At 42.1% G+C, this 18,921-nt stretch overlaps 1 protein-coding gene across 1 annotated transcript in view; it reads right to left on the reverse strand.

Annotated features, from left to right (window-relative positions):
• APEH (acylaminoacyl-peptide hydrolase) overlaps positions 1–18,921 on the reverse strand; it is a 2,062,145-nt gene that overhangs the window by 1,588,660 nt on the left and 454,564 nt on the right. The gene's annotated exons all lie outside the window — the stretch shown is intronic.

An 18,921-nucleotide genomic window follows, 5' to 3' on the forward strand; every position in this document is an offset into this window, starting at 1 on the left:
CGTTGTCTGTCTTTACCAATAATTGTCCTGGAAGAATGTGGTCCTTGAAAGCTGTCAGGGAATTCTGTACAGCTAACATTTCTTTTTGGTTGATGTGCAGATGCATCTGTCTTGGGTTCCATTTGCCCTGAATGCACCGCTCTGCCAAGTGAGGCCCCCATGCACAGTCTTATGAATCTGTTGTTAGGGTTTGGGTGACAGGGGGTGGAGTGAAAGGAAGCCCCTTGTTGTGGTAGCAGGCCTCTGCCCACCAAAGGAACTCTGTCTTTATACAAGGAATGACAGGAATCATTTATTCCAGGTCCGGAGAATGTTGACGCCATAGGCTTTTTAGGTACCATTGTAGTTTCCTCATATACAGTCTTGCATATGGAATTAGTAGAATGCAAGAGGCCCTGAACCCCAGGACTTGCAGGATTTTCCTTGAAGATAGTTGGGTCTTTGTGGCCAGTAGTCTGAAGTAGGTTGTCAAAAAAACTTGTTTCTCTGGAGTGAGGAAAGCCATCTGGGAAGTTGTATTCAAGCTTGCTCCCAGGAATACAAGTTGTTGGCAGGGTACTAGCTGAGATTTCTTTTAGTTTATGGTGTACCCCAGTGAGTTAAGAAGTTTCTTTACGAATGCCAGATGTTTTAATAGCAATTCCTGGCTTTCTGCCTGAATCAGACAATCGTCCAAGTATGGGTATATTTGAATATTTCTCTGCCTGCAAAATGCAATGGCTGGAGCTAGACACTTTGTGAATACCCTGGGCACAGTAGATAAGCCAAAGGGAAGTGCAGAGAACTGATAGTGCATGGAGCCTGCCCTGAAGCATAGGTATTTCCTGCAAGATTCCCTTATTGGAATGTGCAGGTAAACTTCCTTTAAGTCTAAGGTTGCCAACCAGGCATCTTTGCCTAGCACAGGAAGCAGCTGTTGAAGTGTTAGCATCTTGAATTTTGGGATTAACAAAAAAGGGTTTAGAATAGAGAGGTCCAGGATAGCCATCTTTTCTGGGTACCAGGAAAAGTCTTGAATAAAAACCTTGTCCCTTTTCTTCTGCTGGGACAGGTTGAATAGCCCTGATACTTAGAAGTGAGAGAACCTGCTGTTGAGTCTCTGCCTACTGATTTGGGGGTAGGTCAGGCCAACCATTTGGGGTTGGTAGGGTGTGGAAGTGGAATCTGTATCCATGGGAAACTATATTCAAAACCCATTTGTCCTGGTTAATGAGTTCCCAGTTTTTTGCATATAGGGCAAGCTTTCCCTCCTAAGGCAGCAGGCAGCTGAGCAGGGTTTGGAAGGGTTAAGGTTAAGTCATTGCACTACTTTCCCATAGGGGGGTGTCTTACTACTCCCTGCTTTGGAAGTGGGAGCCCCCCACTACTTAGGCCTGTGCATAGCCTGAGACTGTAACCTAGGTGGTCTGCTGTTCCTGGGTTTGGACTGAGAAGGCCTGAAAGAGGCTGGAAAGGACCAGTTCTTTAAAGGCCAATACCTACTAACTCTGGGTGGCTGTACCTGCAAGAAATCTTTAACAGTCTGCATAGAGTTAGCTTTTTCCTCCATCTTTTTGAGGACTTATTCTGCTTTGTTGCTAAACAGGTGGTCTTGGTTTAAGGGAGAATCCAGTAATTTAGCTTTAACATGATCTGGCAAGTTTTACTCCTTAAGCCAAGCATGCCTTCTAAGTACAGACCCAGTGACAACAGCCCTGCAAGATGCTTCTAAAGAATCAAAATCACATTGCAAAGTATGTTTACTAACTTGTTCAGCAGAATGCAATAAATCCTGTACACCTTTGTGTTCAGCACAGTCAGGAATCAACATAATTTTCTGTTTAAGCAGGTCCATAATATGCCGCTAGTACTTTAACATATGAAGCTGACAATTTAGAGCCCTAATGGCCAAAGTAGCAGAAGTGTATACCTTCTTACCCTATCTGTTCAAGGCTCTAGAATTTCTATCAGAAGGGGTAGGATTTTTGGCAGTTGTAGCCTTAATGCCCTTTGGACCTTGGGAAATGGTCTCCTGCTACGCAGTAGGATTCTTGAAAAAGAACTTGTGAGAGTCAGATACTCTAATACCAGTCAGGTTTCCTGGGAGCTGGAGGTAAAGTGTTTGGGACAGGCTAGATGCCAAGAAAGCATCATCTACAATGTCCAGAACATGGGGGATAGCTAAAGGCCTGTGTTAAGGAGCAAGAAATCCCTAAGCCTCTTTTTGGAATCAGAGTAATCCTGGCTTTCCCAGCAGAAATGCTCCCTAAGGATGTGCAAGGTTTCACCAAAAGAAAAATCTTCTGGAGGGGAAGCAGAGGGAATGGAATCCACTGCATCAGAATCCTCATAGGTAGATAAAGGCAAATCCTGGTAATCAGAAGAAACCGAAATTTCAGAATCCTGATCAGAAGAATCAGAGGGAAAATCAGTTCTAGGTCTATTAGAGGGGGAAGGCTGGTTTCCCCTAATTGAAGTAATAAGGTCTTCAGCCATTCTAAGCATTTGTCTTTTAGGCATATGAGCCTGACCATGCGGTTTGGACGTTGGTTTTCTAGGCGTGGGTCGAGTTTTAGGCCTCGAAGAAGATGGCCTCAGTTTAAAATGGAAGTCTGTAGGTCTGAATGCACCCTCAGAAGCCGGTGCCTGCACAGTGGTTCCGGACCCATCCAAGGTAGACATCCACAGGTTCCACAGTCGAAGAAGCATCTCGCGGCATACCGAACTCCAAATGGGTCTCACTAGAGGCCTGTGAATCTGAAGTAGCAGGTAACAGGGGCTGTGAAAGTGCCTCACTGAGCACCGGCGGACTGGCGACTATCTTAACGGAAGTGTCTTTGGCAGTTTTGGACCTATACGGTCTGTCTCTGTCTTTATCCTTACATTTTTTCAGAATATCGGTAGTCGGATGGCTTACTGAAGACATTTCTGGATAGTTATACTGAGTACCAAAATAATCTGCTGCAAAAATAAACAGAAAACGAATAGTTCAGGGTTAAATAAGGCACAAAACCGACAGCGAGGGACATCGTGGTCTGGGCCTAAGCAAATGAAAATCTTTATGAGGTATTTGCTTTCCACAGGTAAAACAATAGTTAACTATTACTGACATCGGTTAAGAGCAAGAAAAAGGATCCCCAATGGGGTACTTAGCTTTTTTGAAGACTTCGGTTCTGAAACTCGAAAATGAAAATTTCAGGAGTCGGCCAACTGGCACTTGCGAACTGCTTCTGCTTCGGGCACCGCATGGCAAGAAAGACTGATGTAATGGAGTTGGCTGCATGTTTTACACCCCTGACGTCATGGAAGAAGAGACAGCATCTGATGAAGGGATCCAAGACTCTGTTATTCAGGCCGGCTGAGGGCTACCTGCAGGCAGATAACCCAAATGTAATGACTGCAACAGTGAAACACGAAGAACATCATGACGGAGAATACCAAAGTTCATGCAGAAGAAAGAGTGGGAGGATGGGCAGTAGCACTCTCTACAAAACCCTGAAGAATAGCCCTGGCAAACCAGTTCTAGATCTAGATATACCATCCAACCTGTAATGTTTTGTGAAAGCATGGACAGAAGACCAAGTAGCTGCTTCTACGATAGACGAAGTATCCAGACCCTTGAAAAAAGCACCTGAAGACAACACAGCCCTAGTAGAATGAGCCTCAACTGGAGACGCAAGTGTTTTTCCATGAAACACATGAAAAGAAATAGCCTTAGATATCCAAGAGGAGACTGCCAGCTTGGAAACAGGCTTGCCCATAGCCCTGGGATTATAATAAATGAAGAGGCGATCAGATATTCTGATAGACTTAGTTTTATCCAAATAAAATCTGAGTTGTCCATGCACATCCAAGGTGTGTAAAATCCTCTTGCTAGAACATTGTGGAGAGAGAAAGGAAGTAGGCAAATTAAACTATTGATTAAGTGCCAACTCATTCACCACTCTGGGCATAAATTACGGATTAGTACATAGGGAAACCCTATCCTTGTAGAAAACAGTGAAGGGAGAGGAAGCCATAAGAGCCTGAAGTTCTGAAACCCTTCTGGCTGAATTGATAGCCAAAAGAAGTACTGTCTTCCAAGTGCAATGCTGGGGAGAAGAGGGAATTGCTGGTTCAAAGGGAGGCAACGTAAGTTTTTCTAAGAGAAAATTAAGATACAAAGAAGGAGGAAGTGGTTGCCTTGGTGGTCTGGTCTGATATGAAGGACACCTTTCAACAAAAGTTTTACTTCAATCTTTAAGCCAAAGGAGGGGTCATAGGCAGACAGGCAGAAATTGTTGCGAGATTAGCTTTTAGTGATGAGTAAGATAATCCAGTCTTCAGTAATCCACACAGTAGTCTTCAGACAAAACCACTGGAACATCCACAGACAATGGATTTCCTAATATTGGGTATTCGGGCATCCTGCAGAATTTGCAGCATGCCCTCAGAAAACAGGTCTGAAAGGGATCAAAATCCTATAACCCACAGTGTCATGTGAAGGGTTGACATTTGTTTATGTATTAGGGATCCCTTGTCCTGTGTGAGCAGATCCAACCCTGAGGTAACTTGTGATGATTGCCCTTGACTAAATGCAGAGGGGGGAACCAATGCTGTCTTGGCCAAAAGGGAATCATCAGCAAGATTTTTGGTTGGTCCTGTTGCATCTTTAACAGAACTTTCTGTAGGAGGGGGAATGGGGGGAATGCATAGAAAAACATCCCCTTCCAAGAGAAGGATAGAGCATCCACCTTCCATGCCAGAGGATTGGGCCCTCTGGCACAAAACTTTGGAAGTTATCTGTTCGTAGGGGAGGCAAAAAGATCTACTTGAGGAGTACCCCACCGGTGGATAATGTCCATTAACATCCCTGTGCAACATCCATTCATAGGATTGAGTCATGTACCTGCTCAATGTGTCTGTAACAAAAGGAAACCCTGCCAGCCAAGCCATCTGGAATTTTGTAAATGGTTACAGTGGATATGTAAAGTTTACACACCCCTGTTAAAATGCCAAGTTTTGAGATATAAAAAAATGAGACCACAATAAATCATTTCAAAACATTTCCTCACCTTTCATGTAACCTATAGCCTATACAATTCGATTGAAAAACAAACAAATCTGTTAGGGGAAAAAATATAAAAAATAAAAAACATATGATACTTTGGTTGCATAAGGGTGCACACCCTTAAACTAATACTTTGTTGATGCACCTTTTGATTTAATTACAGCATTCAGTCTTCTTAGGTACACACCCCAAATAAAGTTCACTTGTCCTAGTAGGATTTTCCTGACATTTACTCAGTTGCCTGCTACAGCAAAAGCCATGGTTCGCAGAGAGCTTACAAAGCATCAAAGGGATATCATTGTTGAAAGGCATCAGTCAGGAGAAGGGTACAAAAAACTTCCACAGCACTGGATATACCATGGAACACAGTGAAGACAGTCATCAAAAAGTGGAGAAAATATGGGACAACAGTGACATTGCAAAGAACTGGACACCCCTCCAAAACTGATGAAAAAGCAAGACGAAAATTGGTCAGGGAGGCTACCAAGAGAACTACAGCAACACTGAAGGAGCTGCAGGAACTTCTGGCAAGTACTGGTTGTGTACTACATGTGACAACAATCTCCTGTATTCTCCATATGTCTGGACTATGAGGTAGGGTTGCAAGACGGAAGCCTTTTCTTACACACAAACATCCAGGCCCAACTAAAATTTGCAAAACAATACATCAGGTCTCCAAAAAGCATGTGGGAAAATGTGTTATGGTCTGATAAGACCAAGGTTGAACTTTGTAGCCACAATTCCAAAAGGTACATTTGGCGCAAAAATACTTTGCATCACAAAAATAACACCAACCCCACGGTGAAGCATGGTGGTGGCAGTATCATGCTTTGGGGTTGCTTTTCTTCAGCTGGAACTGGGGCTTTAGTCAAGGTGGAGGGAATTATGAACAGTTCCAAATATCAGTCACTTTTGGCCCAAAACCTTCAGGCGTCTGCTAGAAAGATGAAGAGGAATTTCACCTTTCAACACAATGACCCCATGAATATATCCAAATCAACAAAAGAATGGCTTCACCAGAAAAAAATGTAAGTTTTGGAATGGCCAGCCAGAGGACAGAGTTAAATCCAATAGAAACTCTGTGGGGTGACCTGAAGAGGGTTGTGCACAAGATATGCCCTTGCAATGTGACAGATTTGGAGTGCTTTTGCAAGGAAGAATGGGCAAATATTGCCAAGTCAAGATGTGCCATGCTAAAACTCCTACCCAAGATGACAATGCTTTAATTAAATCAAAAGGTGCTTCACCAAAGTATTAGTTTAACACTTATGCAACCAGCATATTGTACTTTTTATTTTTTTACCCTACCAGACTTTTGTTTTTCAATTGAATTGTACAGGTTATAGGTGACATTAAAGGTGGGAAAACTTTTGAAATTATTTATTGTGGTCTCATTTTTTTATATCACAAAAATGTGGCATTTTAACATGGGTGTATAAACTTTTTATATCCACCGTATAGGTAATTTGTGAATATCAACATGATGCAATTGCTTGTGTTACCATTATACTATAACTGTATGATGTCCTTCTATTCCTATGTTGCAGTACTCCAGTTGCGGGATTTCCTGCCCTCAAGGTGACTCGTACGTCAGCTCCTATACAAAAGCTTCAGCTTGGCTGTTGCAGCTGCGTGGGACATCACACGTAGGGTCATAAACCAGGGGCCTTAAATGTGACATCTGCACGCACAATCCTCAGAACTTTTCAGCCGCAGACTACTTCTGTATAGACCTGGACATCTAGGTAAAGGGGTGGAATAGATAAAGAAGCCCATTTGGCAACTGCCTGACTACAGTCTCTAGGGAAGTGCCACTTTGGAGAATTCAGGTAAAATTGCTGCACTTGGTGTTGAATATGGAGGCAAAGAGATTACAGTAAGGATAGTCCCAGTGGCAAATCATTAAATGTTTTACTTTTGAACTGAGAGACTGCTCTTGAGGTACAATCATAGATCTGAGCCTGTGGGTGAGACAGCTGGCTCTCCTAGAAATGTGCACTGCTGCCATAGTCTCATAGCTTCCAGGCATGGGGGAAGGATCCGGTTCCTCATGTTTGTTGATGTGCTAAACTACAGTCACATTGTCTGTCTGGATGGAAATAATCTCTTGAAGTAAGAAATTCTGAAGTCCCTGCAATTCAGACTGCTCTTATCTCTGGGCATTGATGTGAATGTCAATCTCCTATTTTGTCCATGCACCCTGGACTATACCCTTATGATAATGCGTCTCTCACCTGAAAGAGAAGGCATCTGTGGTTACTATTGCTGATAGTAGGGGCAACAAGAAGTGCCTCCCCTGCGAAATCAACAGGGAAGACAACTACCAACAAAGCTGACTCCTGCAATGTTCAGTAGTGACTACTACGCTCAGAGTAGTCAATGTAGAATCCTCACATGGAACTACACTAAGTGAACCATTAGGACAGAGGAAATCATGAGGCCTAGAACCATTATAAATAGAACTGCTGGAGGAGATGAGAAGTGAAGCAGACTCTGTACTACAAAAGTCTTAATTACTGAACTCTTTCTGGAGGACGAAATATGGTGTAGGAATTTGTGTCAAGATGGCATCCAATGAACTACATAGATTAGGTTGGCTATAGTTGTGATTTCTCACAATTGACAGAAATGCCCAAAGACAGGCAAAGATGAAGTAAACAGTCTCTGGGCTTAAGAGATTCTCTCACTGTGGCAGTGAGGAGCTAATCATCCAGGTGGAGGAACACACTGATCCCATGCAGCTTTATGTTCACTGCTACAATGACCATGCACCTGGTAAACACATTAGAGCCTGTTGTGAGACCAAAGGTCAGGGCTCCGAACTGAAAGCAACTGGTTTCCATATGGAAGTGGAGAAAACGTCTAGATGCCTTTTGCTACTTTGATGTGGAGGTAAGCATCCTGAAGGTCGATTAAGCAAATCCAATTGTTTACTTGCAAAAGCAGGGTAAAACTGCTTATGCTGTAATCATTCTGAAGTGGTTTTTTTTTTTTTTTTTGAGGTAATGGTTGCATTCACTTAGGTCCAATACTGTCCTGAGGTTTTTCTTTTTCTTTGGAAACAAAGACATGAAACAGTAACCTCATCGTGCCTGGTCTGGTGGGACCTCTTTGATGGCTTTTTTGAAAAAGAGAGGGGACTTCTATTCTTGTCACTTCTCATTGTGGTTGGGTATATCTGGGAACAGCTGCTTTTGGAAGGAAGATGTATGGGAAAAGGGTATGTAATAGCCTCTATACATTTTCTCTCTGACCCAGGAATCCTCCATCTGCAACCCAGCCAGGCAAATAGAGGGATAAACAACGGACTCTGTGACCTCTGGGTCTGCATCCATTAAAGAGGCCTCCTTTGCTATAGCCACCCCCTGCCAGAGGTGGACTCAAAGGGTTGACATCAGGATTTTCTAAACAGAGACTTAACCCTTTTTTGTTTCTACTATAGGATCACTGCAAGGTCTCAAACTTAATGCCTACAGCAGACAAGAGTTTTCCCATTTTGTTTGTATGTTTGCATTCCTTCTTTACCCAATGAACCAAACAAGGATGTTCCATCATAAGAGAACCTTGCAATGAACACTTTGAAATGTAATCAGCAGATAGCACTAAGGAGAGAAAATTATAATTTACTCTAACATTTTTTGTAATAGAAAAGGCACTTAGACCTAATGCTTATGTGCAGAGGAAGGAGGAAAAACAGTCAAAAAGATTTAAAAAAGGAGTGTAGAAAGAACACTAATACACTGAAGACTGTCAAAATCTTTAAGAAATGCTGCCTAATGATAGAAATTTCTAAGAGATGGAGCACTTATCTTTGCTGAAAGATCGCAAACATGTCTGAATGATGAGGTAACAAAAAGATCTTAGGGAGCTTCACCTGTTGGTGCATTATGGGTAGGAAAAATTTAAAGAAGCTCAAGGGTGGAGCACTAAGTTTTACCAGCTCAAATCAGACATGCAACTCGAGAAGCCACAAGTCAGATCAAATGTATGGGATGAAGACAAGAGTAGAGATACTTTTAAAGAGAACAATAAAAGGCAGACGGCGTCTGTAGAGTGGATCTGGCTTCTCCAAAAAAGCTGTCAATAAAAAGCAAGACAGAAAAATTGAAGTCCCATTATTCCTGTCAATTACTAACAGAGGGATAGTCGTCTGTTCAAAATCAGTGATATCTGAGAAATCAAGTAAACAGGAGAAAAACCTCCCACAGCTAGTATCCAGGGCCACATCTTCTCCACACCCCATTCATGTGGTAGCACACTTTCAGAGTGTCAACATAGTTTATCCAGGCATTCCATATTCTCCTCACATCTCCAAAATATGTTGGTTAATTAGCAACTTAAATCTAAATTGACCATATACATTTCATTTACCCTTGTGCATGTGGTACATACTACAGTTGACAAAAAAGTCTGACTACCAGTTAACTTAGTTAAAAAAATGAGTAAATTAAAATTAGACTACTCATTAAAAATGCACTAAAACTGATGCTGGCCAGTATGTGTAATAGGGACACAGATACCACTACACCAAGGACTGAGCATAACAATGGCACAACACTTACTGCTAAATCATGTTCACATAATCTTCTCATCCCATCTTCCATCATGCACTGGACAGTCTCACAATTCAGAACAGGGACAGCAGGGGGGTCTACAACTGTCTTTCAATCTGCCAGCAAGCAGCCAACTACTCAGGAGTTAGCAATGGTGAGTGATCCTCTGGGTCAAAGTTCTGACACACAGACACCCACACACACAGACAGACAGACACGCGCACACAGACAGACACGCACAGACAGAAGCAGACACACACACAGACACACACACAGACACACACACAGACACACACACAGACACGCACAGACACCCCATAATTTAAAGGGCTACTGTGGAAACTCCAAAGACTATAACTGAAATCCACACAAAGAACAGTTGTGAACCTACCATAAATGTAGATGTTCGAGTGTATTCACTGTTGCAGTCATTACACTTGGGTTATCCCGCTGGCAGGCTACCCACAGTCGACCTAAATTCCAAAGTCCTGGTCCAGCGTCGGTTGCTGTCGCCTCTTCCCTGACGTCAGTGCACCAGGGGTATAAAAGATGCAGCAGACGCCATTTTCTTCAGTTTTTCTTGCCCCAGATGTCAGGTGCCTCCAAAAGCGTAGGCTGTAAATATTATGATCATAAAAAAGCATGCACATAACCTTCACCTACAAGCAAATACACCACATAAGTTGTATAGAATAGAGAGGTACAGATAAGTCCCAGCAAAGAAAAAAGGGGGATGGTGGGAGGGTAACCTGGACTGCAACAGTGAATACACTCGAACATCTACATTTATGGTAGGTACACAACTGTACTATGTTCATCGTGTTTCACTGTGGCAGTCATTACACTTGGGTTGAATCCCAAAGCTGAGGTTGGGTGGCTGGGCCTAAATAGAGTTTGGAGTGGCTATGAGGCCCAGCAGAACTGCAGTGGCAAAGCCTGCTCTGGATTTAGAGTAGAGAGGTAAATGGTAGTGCTTTGTAAAAGTGTGCACTGAAGTCCAGGTTGCAGCCTCCAAAATGTCCTTGGTTGGTACTCCTCTGAGGAAGGCTGCTGAAGTGGCTGCTGCTCTGGTAGAATGTGGCCTAATGCCCTTGGGCACTGATTTGCCATGTTGTGAATAGCAGAAATGAATGCAGTGGCCTATCCATTTTGAAATAGTCTGTTTTGAAATGGCTTTTCCTTGCAATCCTGCAGCATATGCCACTAAGAGTTGCCCAGTCTTTCTGAAGGCTTTAGTTTTGAACAAGTAAAAGCGTAGCTGTGTATGTCCAAAGAATGCAGGTCTCTCCCCCTTATTCTGTGGATTTGGATAAAAGGAAGGCAAATGTATAGTTTGGTTAAGAGCCACATTGGACACTACCTTAGGCATAAATGTTGGGTTTGTCCTTAGAGAAACCCTGTCCTGATGGGAAATAATAAAAGGTTCCACAGCCATTAGTGCCTGTAACTCTGAGACTCTTCTTGCTGAAGTTACTGCTAGGAGAAGAGCTGTTTTCCATAACAAGTATTTTATCTCCGCTGTACTGGCTGGCTCAAAAGGAGGCAGTGTAAGTTTTTCCAAGACAAAATTGAGGTCCCACGCAGGTATTGGAGCTCTCCTTGGAGGTCATAGGTTTTTCGCCCCTCTGAGAAACTGTCTTAGCAGTGGATAAGAAAAAATAGGTGGGTCCATATTGTAATGAGCTGAAATGGCAGAGGCATAGATCTTAATTGATGAGAAGGATAAACCTTTGTCCAGCATCTCAGTTAGGTATTGCAAAATCTGAGGAATATTTGGTACAAGCGTGTCAATTCCCTGCGCTTGGTTCCAAGCACAGAATCTCTTCCATTTTTCTGCATAAGATTTTCTGGTGCTGGGCCTCCTGGACTCCAAAATAACACCCATAACTGCTTTAGAGAGAGGTTTGTTCTGAATGGTTACATTATCCACCATGCAGCCAGATTTAGGGTTCTGAGCTGGCTGTGTAGGATCTGACTGTTCTGTTGGGTCAGCAAATGAGGTATTAGAGGCAATGTCCAGGCTGGGCCTTGAGACAAGCTCTTTAAGATTGGGTAACAGTGCTGGCGTGGCCAGTCTGGGGAAATCAGTATCATGTTTGGCTTCTCTTGTCTGACCTTTAGGAGTACCTTGGAGAGGAGAGGCAGAGGAGGGAAGGCATATACTGTAAGGGCTTTCCAGCTGAATGAAAGGGCATCCACTTTCCATGCTTGTTTGTGATAAGTCCGAGTGCAGAATCTCTGTAGCTGGCAGTTGTGAGGGGAGGAGAATAGATCTAAGTCTGGGCATCCCCATTTCCCTGTTATGTTAAAGATTTGTGGATCTAGTTTCCACTCGTGAGGATCCATGAGGTTTCTGCTTAGTTCGTCTGCCAAAATATTTGTCTTTCCTGGCAGGAATTGTGCTTGCAGATGTACTTGATAAGTCAATGCTGTGTTTCACAAAGTCATGGCGTGTCTGCAGAGAGGGTAGGAATGTGTGCCCCCCTGCTTGTTTATGTACCACATGACTGTAGTATTGTCCGTCTTTATCAGCAGTTGTCCTGGATGAAGTAGGTAAATTGAAGGCTGTCAGGGCATTTTGTACAGCTAGCATCTCTTTTTGATTAATATGAAGATGCATTTGGTTTGTGGGCCATGTGCCCTGAATACATTTTCCTGCCATGTGTGCCCCCCAGGCATAATCTGATGCATCTGTTGTTAGTGTCTGCCTGGCAGTGAGTAAGGTGAATGGCTGTCCCTTGTTGTGGTGACAGGCCTGTGCCCACCATTGAAATTCCTGTTGCAGGCAGGGAATGAGAGTAATTACTGTTTCCAGGCTGTGGCAATGTTGAGTCCAAACACTTTTTAGATACATTGTAGTTTCCTCATATGTAGTCTTGCATATGGAATTAGTAGAATGCAGGATGCCATGTAGCCCAGAGCCTGCAGAATTTTTCTTGCAAATAACTAGGTTGTTGTTGCCATGTTTTCGAAGTAAGAAGTCAGTTGCCTTTGTTTGTCTGGTGTGAGATAAGCCATCTGGGCAGTTGTATTTAAGCTTGCACCCAGGAATATTATCTCTTGAGAGGGTACTAGTTTTGATTTCTTTTCGTTTACTGTGTACCCTAGGCAAATTAGTAATCTTTTTACAAACGCCAGATGCTGTAGTAGAATATCTTTGGTCTTTGCTTGAATAAGGCAGTCGTCCAAGTGGGGATATATTTGAATTCCTCTTTGTCTGCAAAATGCAATTACTGGTGCCAGGCATTTTTTGAAGACCCTGGGTGCAGTAGATAAGCCAAAGTGCAGTGCAGAGAATTGGTAGTGCATTGAGCCAGCTATGAATCTGAGGTATCGTCTTGCAAGATTGTCTGATTGGGACATGCGGGTATGCCTCTTTGAGGTCCAAAGTTACAAGCCAAGCCTTCTTGTCTAGCATGGTCAGAAGTTGCTGTAGAGTCAACATTTTGAATTTTGGGACATCTAGAAAAGTATTTAGAATAGACAGGTCCAGAACTGGTCTCCAGGCTTTGTCCTTTCTTGGTACTAAGAAAAGCCTTGAGTAAAATCCTTGTCCCTGCTCTTGTTGTGGCACTGGCTGAATAGCCCCCATGTCCGTAAGAGATGAAACTTGTTTTTGTGCCTCTTGCCATTGATTGCGTGGCAGGTCTGGCATACCTTTTGCCTGTGGAAGGGTGTGAAAGTGGAACCTGTAGTCCTGAGAGACTATATTTAAGACTCATTTGTCCTGTGTGATCTTGTGCCAGTTTTGTGAAAAAAGTGCTGGCTTTCCCCCTAAGGGTGCTGCCAAAAAATAAATGCTTGGCATTGGCAGAGGAAAGTCATTGGGACTGTTTTCTATAAGACTGTGTTTTGTCTTCTCCACTTTTGGAGGTAGAAACACCCCATTGCTTGGGCCTGTATGAGCCATGGGGCTGTTGCCTGCGTCAAGGGTGTCTGAATCTGCCTCTTTGTGGTCTGTCTGACACTGGAAAGGACCAATTCTTAGAGGGTCAGTTCCTGCTAAATCTGGGTGGCTGTACCTGTAAGAAATCCTTTATTGTCTGCATAGATTTAGCCTTATCCTCCATTTTCTTCAACACCTCGTCTGCCTTAACACCAAACAAAGTATCATGCTGTAATGGAGCATCCAATAATTTTGCTTTAACATGATCAGGCAGATTCTGTTCCTTTAACCAAGCATACCTTCTAATAACAGAACCTGTAACAGCGGCCCTGCACGAGGCCTCCAATGAATCATAGCCACATTGCAAAGTATGTTTTCCCACTTGTTCAGCTGCATGCAATAAATCCTGCAAATCTTTGTTCTCAGAACATTCAGAATTTGTCAACATTTTTTGTTTTAACAAGGACATTAAGTATTGCTGATATTTGAGCATATGAAATTGACAATTTAAAGCCCTTACAGCCAAGGTAGCAGAAGTGTAAACTTTTTTCCCTCATCTGTCCAAAGCCCTAGAATCCCTATCCAAGGGACAGGGGGTTTAGCAGAAGCAGCCTTGACCCCTTTGGGACCCTGTGAGATAGTTTCTGGGTCAGCAGCAGGGTTTTTGTACAGAAATTTATGGGAGTCTGGAACCCTGTAGTATCTGTCCGGCTTAACAGGAGCAGGAGGTAGAGTCTGGAGACAGGCCGGACTCTGAAAATACATCTACTATGTCTAGAACAGGGGGAATTGCAAGAGGTCTCTGCTGAGGAAGTAAAAGAAAGTCTCCAAGTCCTTTCTTAGAATCGGAATAATCCTGGCTCTCCCAATGGAAATGCTCCCTCATGGTATGCAGGGTTTCCCCAAAAGAATAGTCCTCAGGAGGAGAAGCTGAAGGAATAGAATCTTCAGCATCAGAATCCTCATAGGGAGGAACAGAATATCCCTGATCAGAAGAGGAATCAGAGGAAAGGAAACCTGATCAGAGGAATCATATTCAGTGTCTTGCCTAGGCCTCTTATCAGGAGGGGGATGGGAACCCCTGATCAAAGTAATTAGGTCTTCGGCCATTTTGAGCATCTGTTTCTTAGGCATAGAAGTCTGTCCTGGAGAATGCTGTACTGGTTTCCTTGTCTTTAAAACTGTTTTAGACTTTGTCTTGGATGCTGACGTAGGCTTTATATAAAGTTGTGTAGGTCTGAAGACACCCTCAGAAGCAGATGCCTGCTCAGCGGCTCCAGACCCATCTGAGGGATTAATTTCCGAAGGGCCAATACCTTGAATATCCTGAGGCCTAGCTGTCTCCACGTGGGAGTCTGACTGTGGCTTTGAGGTAGCGAGAGTCAGGGGCTGCGAAAGCGCCTCACTGAGCACCGGCGAACCGGCGACTGGTCTAGAAGAGGCTTCTGCGTTGGTTTTGGACCTCGGATGCTTGTCCTTGTCTTTATCCTTGCGTTTTTTATGAATTCTGGTCATCTGTTGTTCCGACGGCATTATATAGTTAAACCTTCTGCCAAAATAATGAAAAGCAAAATCGAACTGACGCTTAATCGTGCGTTGGTTAAATCTAGCACATAACAGACAACTAGCAACATCGTGGTCAGGGCCTAGGCAAGGAATACAGTAAGAATTAAAATAATTATGAGGTATTTGCTTCCCACAAGAAATACAATTGTTAACTTTTTCTGACATCGGTCTGGAGCAAGAAAAAAGTTTCCCCAACGGGGTACTTAGCTTTATTGAAGACTTCGGATCTGAAATTCAGTTTTGAAAATCTCAGGAGTCGGCCGACCGGCACTTGCGAACTGCTTTTGCTTTGGGCACCGCTCGGCAAGAAAGACTGGAGAAAATGGCGTCTGCTGCATCTTTTATACCCCTGGCGGACTGACGTCAGGGAAGAGGCAACAGCAACCGACGCCGGACCAGGACTTTGGAATTCAGGCCGACTGCAGGTAGCCTGCCAGCAGGATAACCCAAGTGTAATGACTGCAACAGTGAAACACGATGAACATCAGCAACACTGAAAGTGAGAATATCCGGAGCATATAACAAGAACAAGGCTGAAATACCTATGAGAATTTCAATTCTTCTACTGTATAACATTACATAATAAATAGGTGTGGGAAGCACAGCCTTCTCCCACCCACATGGGGATGCAGGGAGGTTAAACTGCACTGCAATAATGCTTAATAGCATTACAACATTTGCACTTCGTTGCATTTCTTTAGAAAATGCTCTTTAACTTTTGTAGTTAAAGGACTCAAAAATATATATTTCACACTTCTGATAAGGAGCCATACTGGACAGCCTGTCGTCTACTGCCAGACAGATTGAAACAAAGTTATGAAAAGCCTCTAATTTGAAAACCCCATGCCCAGATGCAGTACCTAACTTCTGGCTAAGAGTATTAACATCTTTGCATGAAGATTTAGCCATGAGTAAGAACTATTTATATGTGCACCCAGGACAGACACAAACCTGGCTAACAGGAAAAACAATGCTCCTACTTAAGAGTGAACCTGCAAGTTATCCTAAAAATTGTAGGCCAATAACTTGCCATCCAATGTCGTATAAACTGTACACCGAAATTGAAGCCAACAGAGTTTATAGTCATTTAGAAGAAAATTCAATCATGGCAATAGAACAGAAGGGTAATAAAAGAAAGTCATATGGAACAAAGGATCATTTGTTGCTTAATAAAGTTATAACGGAGAACTGTAAAAAGGGGACGAATCTAAGTATGGCATGAATTGACTACAAAAAAAAAAAAAAAAACATTTGATGGTATCCCACATTCATGGATAAAAGACTGCTTAAAAATGTACAAGATACACCCTAGACTGATAGATTACATTACAGTGACCATGAAACAGTGGCAGTACACTTTACTATTAAGCCATGATAAAGGACAAATTATTATTCCAATGATAAAAATTCAAAGGTAGATATTCCTGGGTGACTCCCAATTGCAACTAGTCAAAAGTTTTTCAGATGATATAAGAATGTCATTTGGTTTTGATAAATGTGCAAAAATCAACCTTTAAAGCAGGAAAACTGCAGCACCAAGAAAACTTCATTTTAGGACAATAATGTGATATAGAAGAATTTGAGCAAGAGGGAGTGTATAAATATTTGGGAATTGATGAAAGTTCAACAATAAAACATGAATAAATGCAAATAACACTTAGTAAGGAATACTTTAAAAGACTTAATTTAATTCTGAAAACAGGGTTGACATCTAGAAATAAAATTCAAGCTATAAACCAATTTGCTCTTCTTGCCTTAACTTACAGTCTTGGGAGTGATTGGCTGGCCCCAAAAGGTGTTTGATAGATTAGACAGGAAAACAAGAAGCATGCTTCATGCTCAAATGATTTATAAAAATCAGTGCATACCAAGATTATACATTTCCCGTTCCGAAGGAGGTATGGGCCTCCTTAAATTGATGACATGTATTGATCTACAATCATGGGATTGCACATACACATGTTGACCTCACAAGACCCAAATGTAGTGAACATTTTGAAACTTGAGGAAAATAAATCTAACATGACTTCCCTGCTTAGTATAGCAGAAACTTATTGGCCTCAAGCAGGAATGGAAATCAAACCAGAAATAGATAAAAATCAGGCTGCAACTGAATGTGCCAAAAAACAAAAACAAAAAAAAAAAATATATATATATGTAAGGTGAAGGATCAGATGAGAAGGCAAAAAATGTGGAAATGCATATATTTGTAAGTATACAAAACTTCTGGAAGAAGCTCATGCTGATGATCAGAATAAAATGCAGGAATAGTTAAGGAGAGGCAAATTCAAACCAGAAGATTAAATGTTAATACTGGCAGCCCAACATAGCAGGGACGTACACGTTGGTTTACAAAGTCCATTGAACATGTGGGAGAAAGACAAATGTAGGTTTTGTAAAACAGAATGGAAACAGTCCCACACCTTGTTGCTGGTTGCTACACATTGAAAAGCATAATAATGTGGCAATACTGTTGCACTGGGGATTGTGCAAACATTATGGTACTAAAGTGGCTGAAAATCACCGGAAACATGAGCCACAAAGCATCAAAGAAAATGATGAATTCTACATTACGTGGGATCACCCATTACCAACAGATCAAAAGACAGATGTGAGAAAACCAGATATAGTGGCCCATGAAAATAAGACAAAAGTAGCATTGATCATTGAAAATTGCTACACCCAGTGACTACAATGTCTTGCATACAGAGATACACAAAGTCACAAAATATCAGGATTTGCAGACAGAAACAAGAGCGATGTGGATGAAAGATAACCAGACAGTTCCAACTGTAGTAGGAGCAATGGGTCTTATAAAAAAGAATCTATAATCGTATTTAGATATGCTACCAATACATGCAACTCCATGCAAACTGCAGGAGTCATTACTGGGCACATTATGGGTGCTGCAAAAAGCACTTATGGCCAACATCAAAGACCGACACAATAGCAATTTCATGAACTTTAATCGTAGTTTGACTTAGGAATGGGGTCCATTCCCATCATAGTATTAGAAACCCAAAAGACTTGACGAAATTAATAAAGGGATAAGCCACATATTGCATGTGGGTGGAACGGAGGAATGATAAAATCAGCAAGCAAATGAGAGCAGTACTGCTGGAACTGAATTCATCCTCAAGTCTTGGTGACTACCTTCATGAGTTGGACCCTGTTTTTACAAAATCTCACCAAGATGACACTGATGTATAGACTACTTTGTATAGCATATATCACGGACAGAAATAAGTTAAAAAAAAAAAAAATTCAGCTGGTAAACGTGTCTAACCCTAGTGGATGCACTGGTGCCAGGAGTGGAACAAATGACACCGCAGAATATTCAAGGCATGGACACATTCCTACAGTGGGGTTAGACCAGGCTCAAGGAGAGAAGGCCCCTACCACCCTGACACCCCCCATTGTGGAAGAAAATAGTCCCCAAAAAACAAAAACTGACAGGACAAAAAACAGCCATAAAGATGACAGAGTGGACTACTGAGGATAAGAAATAAATTATGTATTGTTGTTGTGCAAGAAGACCAGAATTTCCATACAAAAGATGTACAAAAATATTTAGAGAGAAATTAAAGGAAAGAAAAGTATTTGCTCAAGAAACACCGTCAAAAGCTTCAAATGCAAATTTGTGTTCATTAATACAACAGATTTATGAAAAACATTATATAAACCAAGAAACATTTGGCCGTTTGGAAAAAGAAGTGACTGAGAAGAACAAAAATATAAAGAACAAAATCTAGAGCTTTTTGAAATGTATAAAAAAGAAATATGGTCATGTGAAAAAGAGAGGTCTGATATAGTGCAATATTTATGCAAAGGAGAAATCCAAATTAATTAATACTAAAAAAACAGTCAGAAATGCAGCAGACTCCCTC

The sequence above is a fragment of the Protopterus annectens genome, chromosome 7.part0 (assembly GCF_019279795.1).
Source record: "Protopterus annectens isolate FY-2018-M chromosome 7.part0, PAN1.0, whole genome shotgun sequence".
NCBI classification, from domain to species: Eukaryota; Metazoa; Chordata; order Ceratodontiformes; family Protopteridae; genus Protopterus; species Protopterus annectens.